Below are 13,276 nucleotides of genomic sequence, written 5' to 3' on the forward strand. Positions count from 1 at the left end.
GTACACATTGTCTTAGTACACAGTATTCTTTCACATTATAATGATAACAAATGATAAAAAAACACCTTAATTGGCTTAAACACGTCCCATGCACACAATAAGTAACACTCACCTAGATTCTGAGTTTTGCGCTAAACAGGGTGCGAAAAAAATTAATTAAAAAAAGTGTGCGTTATTGCACTCTCCATAGCGCTAATAGTAACTATTAAACTAAACCTATTAACCCTTAAACCGCCGCCCCCCACATTAAATTAAAATTACAATATAACTATCTTAAATAAAAATTTACCTGTGAAATAAATAAAAAAAACTAAGTTTAAACTATAACTTAATCTAACATAACTATTGTAATAAAATGCTACCAATTAAAAAATCTCAACTGCCGGCCCTCCACATCGCAAAACACTAAATTAAACTATTAACCCCTAAACCTAACACCCCCTAACTTTAAATTAAAATTACAATATAACTATCTTAAAATAAATAAAAACTTACCTGTGAAATAAATAAAAAACATACGGCTAGATTACGAGTTTTGCGGTATGAGTGAAAAAAGCAGTGTTAAGGCTCTTTTTCACTACCACTGGTATTACGAGTCTTGCAGGTTTTTGGTGTACCGCACACTTTTTTGGCCTTAAGGCAACGTAACTACCGCTGCTTTCCAAAAGTCCTTTTTCAATGGGACTTCCTATGCGCCGGTATTACGAGTCTGCCTGGGAGGCCAAAAAGTGAGCGGTACACCCTATACCGTCAAGATCCATACCGTAAACTGAAAGTCAGTAGTTATGAGTTTTACGTTACAAAGCCGTAACATAAAAGTCATAACTAAAGTGCTAACCCTAACACCCCCTAACTTTAATGTAATTAAAATAAATCTAAATAATTCCTATTTAAAACTAAATACTTACCTGTAAAATAAACCGTAAGCTAGCTACAATATAACTAATAGTTACATTGTATCTATCTTAGGTTTATTTTTATTTCACAGGTAAGTTTGTATTTATTTTAACTAGGTAGACTAGTTAGTAAATAGTTATTAACTATTTACTAGCTACCTAGCTAAAATAAATACAAATTTACCTGTAAAATAAAACCTAACCTGAGTTACACTAACACCTAACCTTACACTACAATTAAATAAATAACATTAATTAAATACAATTAACTAAATTAAAAAAAAACAACACTAAATAACACAAAATAAAAAAGAAATGATCAAATATTTAAACTAATTACGCCTAATCTAATAGCCCTATCAAAATAAAAAAGCCCCCCCCCCCAAATAAAAAAAAATCCTAGCCTAAACTAAACTGCTAATAGCCCTTAAAATGGCCTTTTGCTGGGCATTGCCCCAAAGAAATCAGCTATTTTACCTGTAAAAAAAATACAAACAACCCCCCAACAGTAAAACCCACCACCCACAACCAACCCCCCCCAAAAAAAACCTAAACTCCCCATTGCCCTGAAAAGGGCATTTGGATGGGCATTGCCCTTAAAAGGGCATTTAGCTCTTTTTCAGCCCAAACCCTAATCTAAAAATAAAACCCTCCCAATAAACCCTTAAAAAACCTAACACTAACCCCGAAGATCCACTTACAGTTTTTGAAGACCAGACATCCATCAGCCAATAGGATTGAGCTTGCATTCTTTTTTTTTTTTTTTTTTTTTTAAACTTTTATTTATAGCAAAGAAGACATATTACAATAATCAAATATAAAATAGTGCATCACAGTGAACAAATTCTTCCATATAAAATTTAAGAAATAACATTCAGTGTCAAGGTAAGGGTCGAAAATCCCGCTTACATTATTATATGACATAATAAAAAACTATACAGAAAATAGAAAACACACCAAAATTAGCCATATATATACCGATTCCAGATAATCTACTACACTTGTGACTTATTTGAACTCGTTCTTCTCCTTTACTTGTTTTTTACAATTAATATCGCTCCCAAACATACAAACAAAGAAATTAAACAAAACAAAACAAAACAAAAACTGAACATAAACCAAAACCAAAACAAAACAAAACACAAAAAAAAAAAAGGAAAAAATAAGTACCCAACTCTCTCATCTCCCCTCCCCCCCCAATCACCTCACCCGGCGTCCGTCAACCAATCTCCAGGGAAATGGCCTGCTAGAATGTTTACCATGACATATTCAGCATCTCTGAAAGGTTTAATCAGTTTTTTTTGGAGTACAAGGGGAAGAGATCTCACAAATGTTTCCCATTTCCTAAAGAACGCAGGCAGACATTTATCTTGTGGATAGGGAATATTTAATTGCTCAGTTATAAAATTATTGATCATAGCCCTTTTAAATTGTGTCATTGTGGGCGCAAAAGAAGCTTTCCAAAATGTAAAAATAAGATTACGAGCCGTTAGGATTATAGTGTTTATCAAATTATAATTCTTAGTTATTCCCTGAAATTTCACCAAAAAGAAAACCTCCATTGGAGATAATTTATGATCCAATTTCAGGACTACTGTCATCCAATGGGATATTTTCTTCCAGTATTGGCATATTTTGGGGCAACTCCATATACAATGGAATAGATCTGCACCTGATGACGAACATCTAGAGCAAAGAACCCGTGATTTGTACCATTTGGAGAGGGCAGCAGGAGTGATATATCTGTTAAGACCAATTTTTATCTGTGACTCTCTCCAGGAGGTCGGAACCCAACTTTGTTGAATTATTTTAAAGCTCCAAGTAATAGTCTGTTCGTTTATATCTGGGAAGTACGTGCCCCACATTGTAACCATGTCACTCATCTGCGTCTTTGACGCTTTCTGATTTATGAGAAGATATAATGGGGAAATTGTATAGATTCCTGCCGCATACAAGGAGATCTTAGCCTGTAGCTCACCCCGGGACCAGTTATTTCCGTATTTTGAGCGCAACTCTTGAAGATAGTGCCTAACTTGAAGATAAGCGTAGAATTCGCGTGGATGTAAGTTGAATTGCGTTGCAATATCTTCAAACTTTAATGGGTATCCATCTGAGTCCTGTAATTGGCTCATATTTTGAAGACCCTTTAACGCCCAGACTTTAAATATCTGATTAGTACGACCTGGCCCAAACTTGGGATTACCACATATAGTTAAATATTGCGAGATATAAGGAGAGCAGTCATTTTCCACACATAACCTCTGCCAGGCCACTATAACGTTCTTAAATGTAGTCAAATAAAATATATTAGAAGGAAGAGAAGTAAGAGGACAATGTAAAAGCACCTTCAAGCTAAATGGGGCCACAATTTGATTTTCCCAAATAATTGGGGAAATTTGGTCTTTCCCAGTTAACCAGTCTAAAGCAAATCTGGCTATAATGACCAGATTATACGTTTGAATGTTAGGGAGAGCAAGGCCTGCTGACAGCTTGGAATTCATAAGTCTCTGGGGCGCAATGCGTGGTCTCTTTCCGTTCCATAAAAATTGGGAACATGCCCTGTTATACATAAAAATATCTTTTTTGTGTAAAAAACACGGGATGTTCTGAAATATGTAGTTTTGAGAAGAGGACTGATTTAATTAAAGTCACGCGAGCCGTTAGTGATATAGGCAACGAGGTCCACTCCTCTAATTTTCTTTTACAGTAATCCAAGCCAGGCCTATAATTTATTTTGTACCACTCTTCTGGGTTTCTGGATAAACAGAGACCAAGATAGGTAATCTGGGAAACCTCAAGAAAAGGATGATTACAATAATAGGGTTTTTTTCTATATAGCCACATTAATTCTGATTTTGAGATGTTTATCTTAAATCCAGAAATCTCCCCGAATTCCTGAGTAATCACTTGAAAAATAGGTAGAGTAACCTTAAGATTGGAGAGGAATATTAAAAGATCATCCGCATATAGAAGCAATACTAGCTTTTCATCTGCCAATAAGATCCCATCCAATTCCTGTCTTAGTCGAATGGCAAGAGGTTCTACGCTCAGATTAAATAGGAAAGGGGAAAGAGGGCATCCTTGTCTGGTCCCTCTAAATAGATCAAACCGACGAGTAGATGCATTATTAATGATGACCGCCGAGGAAGGAGTACTATAGATTAGCCGAATGTAATTAGTAAAATATTCAGGGAATCCGAACCGATCTAGAGCAGAGAACAAATGGTCCCAGCCAACGCGGTCAAACGCTTTCTCCGCGTCGATCATTAAAATAGCCTTATCTTCAGTTTCAAGTGCCCTAAAAGACTTATACCTATTCCAAAAAGATTCAATCAGGATTAGTAATTTCCTCGTATTTCTCACGGGGTTCCGGCCCGACATAAAACCGGATTGATTCTCATGGATTAAATCACCCATGTATGGTTTCAGTCGAGAGGCTATTATAGCCTCGGAAGGAGAGCAATTAGCGTTTTCTGAAAAGTAAAAGTTAAACAACTTCTTCAATATTGGGGTCACCTGTATCTGTAAAATCCTATAGTACTCGATAGGAAGGGCATCGGGTCCGGCCGCTTTATTGGCCTTTGCGTTCTTGATTGCCAATGTGATTTCCTCCTCAGTGATAGTAGAATTAATCACATCTCTGGCCTCAGAGGATAATCTTGGCATCTTAATCTTTTCCCAAAATGCCGATTTCTTAACGGGGTTAATGGGATCTCTTTTGTATAGATCTTGAAAAAAATCAAAGAATACTCTTTCAATGTCAGAATGTTTAGTATATCGCGTATCTCCCTACTTAATAGCAGATATTGGATGTCTGGGAGAAGATTTAGCTAGTCTGGCCAAGAATTTCGCCGATCTACCTGTAAACCCCCCGTATATTGTTTTCATTTTCAGTTCTTCCTGAACACTGTTCTGTTTGAGATGTGTGTCACGGAGAGTTTTTGCAGCCACATATGCATCCCAACCTTCTTTAGTGTGATTTATAATATAAGCTCTAAATGCATTTTTAGCCTGGTTAGCAAGTTGTCTAGTTGCCAGGCTCCATTTTTTTTTCAAATGTAGGGAATAGGATTTAATCTCCCCTCGTAGAACGGCCTTAGAAGCCTCCCAGAACACTTCGATTTTATCTATATAGTTATGATTATTATTATAGTACTTATCCCATTTTGAACGTAACTGGTTCTGAAATTTGACATTATTACTCAGATACTTAGGGAAATAAATATGGTTCTTACCCTGATATCCATAATTCATATCACATCTCAACACGATCACAGCGTGATCGGAGATGACAATATCCTCAATTTTAGAAACCCAGTTCCAGCTTAGCAAGGATTCAGAAATTAGAAAATAATCAATCCTGGAAAAGGACTGCTGGACCTGAGATAAACACGTATACTCTCGGGCATCCGGGTTTTGGACTCGCCATATATCCACCAGCCCCAAATGAGAGCATAATTTCTGAAAAGTCCGAGATTTCCTGCCCCTATTTTTTAAAGCCTTTTTATTTGAACTATCCAAAAAGGGATCTGCTGTCAGATTTAGGTCTCCCCCGATAATTAAATTCAACCCAATATACCTATGTAGTTTAACTGAAAGGGCTGACCAGAATTTATGATCAGTTTGGTTAGGACCGTATATATTACACAATATGTACTTCATATGTTTAATTTCCATTTCCACAATTAAAAATCTGCCCTCAGGATCGGCTTCGATGTTAATTATCTGATATTCCAATTTCCGATTTACTAAAATGGCCACCCCCCTCTTCCTAGATGTAAAAGGAGCCGCCAAAACTTCACCGACCCATTTAGATTTTAATTTAGGGATTTCAAGAGCGTTGAGGTGTAATTCCTGTAAAAAAAACTATATCAGGGTTAAATTTACCCAGGTATTTTATTATGGTTTTCCTTTTAATCGGGGAGTTAATACCACCAGTATTCCAAGACAATAGGTTGAAATTAATACCTAATAAATCTATTTGTCTTTGGAACCCATAGATAAATACGCAAATAAACCCAATACATGTTCATTCTCAGGCGGTCCGAGAAGCGGGTCAGAAAGAGAGGGCGATAATCCCCTAAAGGGGGAGAGGGGGAAAGGGACGAGAGAGACGGCGAGAGAAGAGAGAAAAAAAAAAAAAAAACAACCACGCACACACCCCATTTATACCGTTCCTTCCACCAATTTTCTTCAAGAAGTACAAAAAACCATATTGACTCATATTTATCACAAATGGCATCTCTGTATTTTAATAGCAATACACAGGCTTTAGGATCCTAGAACCCCTATCTAATGTTAGGAAATGCATGCTAAGGTACCCCAGCTTCTCTACAGAAGGATTCCGCCTCCATAACATTATTCAGTGTATGTGTAGTGCCATCCTTCGATACCACTAACTTTGCAGGGTACAGAAGCTTAATATTGTAGTTTTCCTTCTGAAGTCTACCATAAAAGAAAGACATATCCCTTCTCTTTGCCAAAGTTTCAGAAGAAAAATCCTGAAACATCAACAACTTATGTTGGCCTAAAGAGAGAGGATTACATTTCCTATAATGCCTGAGATACAACAACTTATCCTGGAAATTCACAAATTTAAAAATCACAGGTCTGGGTCTCTGGATCTCATTATGTTCACAGCGCTGACCTATCCTATGCACTCTTTCAATCTGGAAAGGCGTAGCAGGAGCTGGAATCTGCAGGGCCTGTGGTAATGTAGAGGAGACAAAGGTCATTAGATCTTGGAATTCAGGGATTTCGGGGAGCCCAATCACTTTTAAGTTATTACGCCTTGAGCGATCCTCAAGGTCCTCGATCTTAGCTTGTAAAGAAGTGATAGTTTTACCATAAGTATCTATAGATGGATCTAATATATTAAACCTATCTTCCAGGTCCGAGATTCTATTCTCAATTTCATCCATTCTAGATGAAAATTGTCTAACTTCTGTGGTGAGATTAGATATCTCGTTCCTGATCTCCTGTTTGATCATATCAAATTGGGGTGTCAGAATTTTGGCTACTTCGGCTGCAAATTCTGCCATATTATTAGAGGGGGGATTGAAGGATCCTTTATCTTGAGGGGAGACTATGCTAGAATCCAGATTCCTGCTACTCCCTTTTTTTTCTTTTGACTTAGGAGGCATATTGGAAGGAGAACCCTTCTGATGCAAATACCTGTCCATGGACCAGGCGTATCCCTTGTTAAACTACAATGGGACAGCGATTACCAAGAGAAAAAGAAGAATTTATTCCTTAAAGTGCTTTAATTGTTCAATTTGTTTTCCCTAAAAGGAAAAGAGCAATGTGTGAAAAAAACAAAAGCAAAAAAAAAACTTATATTATTCTATCAGGTAGACCTTATTCCATACGTTCTTTGTTTATTAGTTCTAGCTACAACGTATTTTCTGAGTGCAGCAATTTGATCTATATAATCCCTAAAAAGTTTTTATCCACTTAGGAAAGAAATCCCAAACAGACATTTCAGAAAATCTTAAAGAGAATTCACCAGTGCTTGTGCTTCTGAGAAATGGAGAAAGTTTTCCTTATTTCTCTTTCTTTCCCTTCCTTTCCCACTTCCTTCTCTGTAGAGAAAGTGTTAACTATAGTGCTTGTGGTAAATTTACTAGCAAGTGATTTACTATAAATGTGATAACCTTTTTTTTTCTGTTTCCTTTCTTTCTTACTTTCCCTTTCTTTCTTCGCATTCTATTGGATGTTCCAATGTGGAGCTTAAGTTTTTTTTATAGGTTTTTATTTGGGGGGTTTGGTTGTGTGGGTGGTGGTTTTTACTGTTGGGGGGTTGTTTGTATTTTTTTTTTTACAGGTAAAAGAGCTGATTTCTTTGGGGCAATACTTTTAAGGGCTATTGGCAGTTTAGTTTAGGCTATGGTTTTTTTTTATTTTGGGGGGGGGGGGTTTGATAGAGCTATTAGATTAGGTGTAATTAGTTTAAATATTTGATAATTTCCTTTTTATTTTGTGTAACTTAGTGGTTTTTTTTTATTTTGTTAATTGTATTTAATTAATGTAATTTATTTAATTGTAGGTTAGGTTTTAGTGTAACTCAGGTTAGGTTTTATTTTACAGGTAAATTTGTATTTATTTTAACTAGGTAGCTAGTAAATAGTTAATAACTATTTACTAACTATTCTACCTAGTTAAAATAAATACAAATTTGCCTGTGAAATAAAAATAAAACCTAAGATAGCTACACTGTAACTATTAGTTATATTGTAGCTAGCTTAGGGTTTATTTTATAGGTAAGTATTTAGCTTTAGATAGGAATAATTTAGTTAATGATAGTAATTTTATTTAGATTTATTTTCATTATATTCAAGTTAGTAGTGTTAGGGTTACGTTAGGGTTAGGCTTAGGGGTTAATAACTTTATTATTTTGGCGGCGATGTTGGAGGCGGAAGATTAGGGGTTAATAACTGTAATGTAGGTGGCGGTGACGTTGGGGGTGAAAGATTAGGGGTTAATAACTGTAATGTAGGTGGCGGCGACGTTGGGGGCGGCAGATTAGGGATTAATAAGTGAAATGTAGGTGGCGGCGATGTCGGGGGTGGCAGATTAGCGGTTAATAACTGTAATGTAGGTTGCGGCGATGTCGGGGGCGGCAGATTATGGGTGTTTAGACTCGGGTTTATGTTAGGGTGTTAGGTGTAAACATAACTTTTGTTTACCCATAGGAATAAATAGGGCTGTGTTACGGAGCTTTACGCTCCTTTATTGCAGGTGTTAGGCTTTTTTTCAGCCGGCTCTCCCCATTGATGTCTATGGGGAAATCGTGCACAAGCACGTAAAAGCAGCTCAAAGCAGCGCTGGTATTGGAGTGCGGTATGGAGTTCAATTTTGCTAAACTCTGCAATATTGCCTGCTAACACCGGGTTTATGAAAACCTGTAATAGCAGCGCTATAGGGAGGGGAGCAGTGGCAATATCTTGCCCTTAAAAAATTACTAAGGGGTGTTTTTTGTAATTTTAGATTTTTTATTTTATATATATAAAAAAAAATTCTTGGTAGTTTTTTTAATTTTATTAGAATAGTTATGTTAGGTTAATTTATAGTTTAAACTTAGTTTTTTTTATTTCACAGGTAAGTTATTTTTTTAAAGATAGTTATATTGTAATTTAAATTTAAAGTTAGGGGGTGTTAGGTTTAGGGGTTAATAGTTTAATTTAGTGTTTTGCGATGTGGGGGGCCCGGCAGTTTAGGGGTTAATAGGTTTATATAGTGTCAGTGATGTCGGGCGTAGGGGATTAGCGATTAATAGGTTTATTTAATAGTCGCAATGTGGGTGGGTGGCAGATTAGGGGTTAATAAGATTAATATAGTGTTTGCGATGCGGGATGGCGGCGGTTTAGGGGTTAATAGGTAGTTTGTGGGTGTTAGTGTAGTTTGTAACAGTTTAGTTATGAGTTTTGTGAAACATTTTTGTTTCGCAAAATCCATAACTACTGTTCTCAGATGGCGGTATGGATCGTGTGAACCTGTAAAAACGAACAACCTGTAATACAGGCGCTATGAAAATCCCGCACTCAAACTTCATTTTTTTAATGTGGAATGGACGTTGTGTTACAGGCTAAAATTCTTGCGGTATAGCTATACCGCCACGACTCGTAATATGCATTCCCGACTATTTCATGTGCAATGGGCAATTTTTTAGCGGTATAGATTTTTTTCAATAAAGCTTTTTGAGTTTTACATTTTCAAAGTAGCATTTTACTTTTATTTGTGATTATAAGTCAGTCTTATTTGTCTCTGCTTATAGTCCATAAGCTAGAGACGTATGGGATATACATTCCTACCTGGAGGGGGCAAAGTTTCCCAAACCTTAAAATGCAAACACAAAAGAAGAGAGAGCGCAGCCACGACTCACGGTAAAAGTTTTAATAAATCATTTATGCGCATCTATACATATTGCACTTACAAACATTTAAATAAAAACAGGCGCCTTTTGGTTCACACTGGGTGTTTGTTACTGCGGTAAAACTGTTCTGTCCTCCGCTGTGTAAGTTCCGTCCTCGATCCAAACCAAGTCACGCTCCTTATGATCTCTGTCTCTTTGTAGCGGTGCTTTTGTTGACTGTCCTTCTGTGCCGTCTACGCGTTTTGTCCGTCTTCTGCTGACTTTTTCAAGACTTCTTGGCAATGTGTCTATGTGTGCCTATAAATACTCCTCCCACCTCACTTGTTCTTCAGTTTTACAAACTTTGCCTTCGTTGGAGGATGGTCGTGCTTGATTTCTTCTATGATAGGCGCTTCTAAGCATTTTGAAGCCTAGTTCCTCTCAAAGTACAGTGTTTGTCTGAGGAATGTGAAGGGCGTATTTGCCTAATGATGCCATTCTTTCACCTATGGGAAATCTATTCTATGGCTCTCTGTAAATTCGGTCATGGGGATTCATCTGCCACCTTCCTTTACAAATCGACATTATACTTCTCTACCATTACCTCTGCTGATATGTTTCAGTACTGGTTTGGCTGTCTGCTTTATGTGGATGGGTGTCTTCAGGTAAATATATATCTTTTTTAAGACACTCTCAGCTATGTTTGGCACTTTATATTTTGAAGTTTTAAATATACATTGCATTTATTTGCCATGAGCCAGGTCTATGTTTATTTCCCTTTGCAGTCTAACAGTTTTAGCATGGAAATTATTTTGGGAGAAATTTTGTAAATTTTTTCTTACCTGGGGTTCCAGCTAGTTGTAACTTCGGTCTTGTTTTTACAAATTTTCGCGGGCAAATTAGGCTGTTGATGGCGCAAAATGCTTCTATTTATTGCGTCATTCTTGGCGCAAATTTTTTTGCCGCAAAGGTTGTGTTTGTTGTGATGGGGCGCAAAGTCGTGCCTGTTATGACGCGAATCGTGTCATTTGCTGTTAACCTTGGCGCCAAAAGTTTTTTTTTCTGCATTTGCGTCATTTTTGTTAGCATCATTTTTGGTGTTATATTAAGTCTCTCAATCTTTTGCTCTCTGCTTTCATTTGTTACAGAACTATGATATTTTATTTGTTTTACATATAAGCATATTTTCCCATTCCTGAAACTGCCATTTTGTGGAAATTGGATATTTTGTTTAAATGTTATTTTTTCTTTTTTGTTACATTTTTCAAGATGTCTCAAACTGATCTTGCCTCTGATATTACTGTAGCAACCAAGTTGCCGGAAAATAAATCTACCAAAGCTAAGTGTGCATGTTGTAAATTGGCTGATCTTCCTTCTTCAGCTCAAGTATGTGGCACTTGTTATGAGAAATTGTTTCATGCTAATAATGTTTCTATAAGTACAAATACATCAATTGTTAAACCTTCACAGTCGAATGTACAAGATATTCCTGTAGATATAAAATATATATTGCTGCAGCCATAGAGAAGGCTATGGGGTCTAGTTATCAATGTGTCTACTTTTCCTGCCTTCGCCGACACAATACGCCCGCCTAAGCTCGCCTACCATCGCTGCCGCGGACCTGCAAAAATTTGCCTAAGTTATCAAAAAAGCTGTCAAAAAGCCGCGCACCAAGTACGGGGTGATGAGCAGCAGACTGTGAGAGTTATCACTCATCCGATCTCGCTGCTCTTCGGCTTTTTCACAGCTTTCTTGCTAGCCTATCACTAAGCACCCACACTAAACTACACTGTTCTACCCCTATACCGGCGCCCCCGGAGCCCCCCTCAACTAAATAAAGTTTCTAACCCCTTTACCCGCTGCTCCTAGACCCTGCCGCAACTCTTATAAATGTATTAACCCCTAAACCGCCGCTCCTAGACCCTGCCGCAACTCTTATAAATGCATTAACCCCTAAACTGCCGCTCCCGGAGCCCACCACCACCTACATTATACCTAGTAACCCCTATCCTGCCCCCCCATACCGTCGCCCTCTATAATAAAGTTATTAACCCCTTTCCTGCCGATCCCGCACCTCGCCGCAACTAAATAAATAGTTTAACCCCTAAACCGCCGCTCCCTGACCCGCCGCAACCTATATTAAATTTATTAACCCCTATCCTGCCCCCCTACACCGTCGCCACCTATAATAAATTTATTAACCCCTATCCTGCCCCCCACTACACCGCCGCCACTGTAATAAACATATTAACCCCTAAACCTAAGTCTAACACTAACCCTAACACCCCCCCTAACTTAAATATTAATTAAATAAATCTAAATAATATTTCTATTATGAACTAAATTAATCTTACCTTTAAAATAAACCCTAATATAGCTACAATATAAATAATAATTATAATGTAGCTATCTTAGGATTTATTTTTATTTTACAGGTAACTTTCAATTTATTTTAACTAGGTACAATAGTTATTAAATAGTTATTAACTATTTAATAGCTACCTAGCTAAAATAAAGAGACATTTACCTGTAAAATAAAAACTAACCTAAGTCACAATTACACCTAACACTACACTATACTTAAATAAATTATTCCTATTTAAAACTAAATACTTACCTGTAAAATAAACCCTAAGATAGCTACAATATAATTAATAATTACATTGTAGCTATCTTAGCATTTATATTTATTTTACAGGTAACTTTGTATTTATTTTAGCTAGTTAGAATAGTTATTAAATAGTTATTAACTATTTAATAACTACCTAGCTAAAAGAAATACAAAATTACCTGTAAAATAAATCCTAACCTAAGTTACAATTAAACCTAACACTACACTATCTTTAAATGAATTAAATAAATTAACTACAAATAACTACAATTAAATACAATTACATAAACTAACTAAAGTACAAAAAAAAAAGCTAAGTTACAAAAAATTTTGCGCCATCAAGAGCCTAATTTGCCCGCGAAAATTTGTAAAAACAAGACCGAAGTTACAACTAGCTGGAACCCCAGGTAAGAAAAAATTTACAAAATTTCTCCCAAAATAATTTTCCATGCTAAAACTGTTAGACTGCAAAGGGAAATAAACATAGACCTGGCTCATGGCAAATAAATGCAATGTATATTTAAAACTTCAAAATATAAAGTGCCAAACATAGCTGAGAGTGTCTTAAAAAAGATATATATTTACCTGAAGACACCCATCCACATAAAGCAGACAGCCAAACCAGTACTGAAACATATCAGCAGAGGTAATGGTAGAGAAGTATAATGTCGATTTGTAAAGGAAGGTGGCAGATGAATCCCCATGACCGAATTTACACAGAGCCTTAGAATAGATTTCCCATAGGTGAAAGAATGGCATCATTAGGCAAATACGCCCTTCACATTCCTCAGACAAACACTGTACTTTGAGAGGAACTAGGCTTCAAAATGCTTAGAAGTGCCTATCATAGAAGAAATCAAGCACGACCATCCTCCAACGAAGGCAAAGTTTGTAAAACTGAAGAACAAGTGAGGTGGG

This window comes from Bombina bombina, chromosome 1 (genome assembly GCF_027579735.1).
Source record: "Bombina bombina isolate aBomBom1 chromosome 1, aBomBom1.pri, whole genome shotgun sequence".
Classification (NCBI taxonomy): Eukaryota; Metazoa; Chordata; class Amphibia; order Anura; family Bombinatoridae; genus Bombina; species Bombina bombina.